The following is a 3,107-nucleotide window of genomic DNA, read 5'->3' on the forward strand; positions in this document are numbered from 1 at the left end:
AAATTTACATATAATATCAAGAGTGCATAAGTGAGAGAGTATGACACGTTTTAACAGCGTTTTGCCCATAGTTTCCCAAACTGGTAAATAATCTATCAATATGTTGAATAATATATTCAAACTTTACATTGTTTTCGTTCTATGATTCTACCCGTTGAACATATGGACACCACCAATTTACCTGAAATCGTATGTTGTTCTTCAAAAATTATTGAAACGGACACGCGCTTTCGTTCTAGTTTTCACGCATGATGCATCTCTCCGACCGACTTTCTTATGGACTAGTGTTCTTGTTGTCTATTGACGGTTACGCTGGGGGCCGTAACGGGAAGTCAGACTGCGCTAGCTAGCTGCCGTGAAGGGCGCATTGTATTTATTTTTTGCACGCTGGAAACGCTGCACGCTGTACAATTCCGATGACTAATATGCCCCATACGACCCAAAGTCGCGTCCATAGCAATTAGACACTAATCCATAGAAGATTCGGTCGGAGAGATTGCTTTCATGCGTGAAAACTGTACGAAACCGTGTGTCGTTTCAAATAACTGTTTTGAGAACACAATACGATTTTCAGGTAAATGGGGTGTCATATGACTAAGGGCGAATCATAGACGGAAAACAAGGTAAACGTTTGAATATTTTCATTCACATTATTGATAGATTATTTACCAGTGAAAACTATGCAAAACGCTGTCAAACCGTGGTCATCTCTTCTCGTATTATGCACTCTTGAGAATATTATTATATATAAATTAATACATACATAATTTAACATATATAAATATTATATGAAATAAATATACATGATTAACATATAATATTTATATAATTTAAATAATACATTATTTACATATAATATTTACTATTAATTATATAATGCATTATTTAGTATAATATATTAATATATATTATAATATATTATATGTTAAATAACTGCATTATATAATATATAATATATTATATTAATTATTATAATATATGTATATAATTTAATATTATTATAATTATATAATTTTAATATATTATATGCTAAATAATGCATTATATCATATATAATTTTTAACGTTCGGCACGCGTGTGTCTGTATGCCTCCGGGTGGGCCCCTTGCCCCCAGCAAAAAAAAACAAGTGAACATCGCGAACATAACAAGCCGTTGAATTGAAAAAATTAATTTCGCAGCCATGTTTCAAGCTTAACTGCAAGCATTAGTGTACCAGCTATATCACAGGCACTTGGACCGTTTTCAATAATAAAATGATGGTTAATAATTAAACTTTCAGTACTACTACTATAGCCTACCGGTACCAGTACACGCAAATAGTCTAATGTTGAGGACTTATAAACTTACTTCAAAGGCACGTCCAATACACCCGCTTGCAACACATGCCCCAGGATCAAGAACCTGGGTCCAAGTATACAAATGCCTAACCTAACCTAATTCCTAACCTAACCCTTAGTCCTAACCCTAACCCTAACCATACACCTAACCTATTATATTGATATAATTTATATTTATATTGATGTAAATGACATTGGTTTTATTGGGACCCATGTTCTCTATCCTTGAACCCAACACATAGCCCGCACGCCATTGTGCATGCACAGATACACAGTAGGTTAGAGTGTAACCGAAACGGGTTCGTAGTGATTTTGGGGGAGAAAATGCCAATGTATGGAAGCTTATGTATGAACTTCATGGGGAGGAAAGCAGACCAGTGGTACATTTTTTCAAATTCAACGGCTTGTTATGTTCCGATGTTCACTTGTTTTTTTTGCTGCGTTTGTCACGTCGTAAGGGGCCCTACCGAGCTTACTTAACGGACCAGTGCCGAACGTCAAAATATTATTAATTATGATATATAATTATATAATTATATATATATTATATATTATATAATATTATATAAATATATATACCTTATTTAACATATATATATTAATTAATTTAAATAATACATTATTTAACATATAATATATATATAATATTATAATTAGTATTATATGTTATAACTGTATTTATAATTATATAATATTTTATCTAAATTATGATGATAATTATATATTATATAATAATATTATATAATAGATATACATTATATTATATAATTATATACATTTTATAATTATATATAATTATATTATATATTTATATATACTATACTATATAATTCTATATCATATATTATATAATATATAATATATCTATATTCGTTAAATAATGTATATTTTATTTATATATATATTATATGTTAAATAAGGGTATTATTTATTTATATAATATATGTATATGTCTAAATAATGTATTATTTAGGCAATATACATTATTTAACAGTATAACTATATTATTTATATATTATAAAGGCATTATTTAGTAAATAATGACTTTATACGCGTATTAATGCTGCTAGAATAATATTTTTACCGTTGGCACCCATATGCGCGTGCCCGTGTGTGCATGCATGCCATGCAGTTTGTTTTGTCGTGTGTGGTGCGCGCTGCGCGTCGTTTGTGTGTGTGTGTGTGTGTGTTGTTTTGGGTGTGCTGGTGTGCGTGTGTTGTGCCCGTTTGTGTGTGTCGTGACGTGGTTCTGCTGTTACACTGCTTTTGTGTGTGGGTGTGTTGTGTGTGTGGTGTGTGTAGGTGTGTGCTGTGTGGATGTGTTTGTGTGCTCTGCTGTGGTGTTTTTGTGTTTTGTGTTGGTGCGTAACCATGGTGTGGTGTTGTGCTGTGTTGTGTGTGTGTGTGGTATGTGTACCCGCGCGCGCGCGTGTGTGTGTGTGCGTGACGCGTGCGTGTGGATGTGCGTGCAATCTGTGTGTAGCAGCATATCTGGTACGCCTAAATGTGCTGTGTGTCTGTGTGTTGGGTGTTGTGTGTGTGTGTGTTGTGAATGTATGTGTAGATGGTGTGTGACATGTATGTTGTGTGGCGTAGCGCGTCGTGTGCCACTGTGTGTGTGTGATGCGTACTTGCATGTTACGCTCGCGCTCATCTGCCGGATTTACTCACCAGATATGCCGTATTCCTATATTAGACGAGGGGTAGGAGGCGTGCGCTAGAGAGAGATGAGGCTGGGGCTGCGTGTTGTTGAACACATAGCTCTTATG

The sequence above is a fragment of the Priapulus caudatus genome, unplaced genomic scaffold (genome assembly GCF_000485595.1).
Source record: "Priapulus caudatus unplaced genomic scaffold, Priapulus_caudatus-5.0.1 Scaffold119, whole genome shotgun sequence".
Classification (NCBI taxonomy): Eukaryota; Metazoa; Priapulida; class Priapulimorpha; order Priapulimorphida; family Priapulidae; genus Priapulus; species Priapulus caudatus.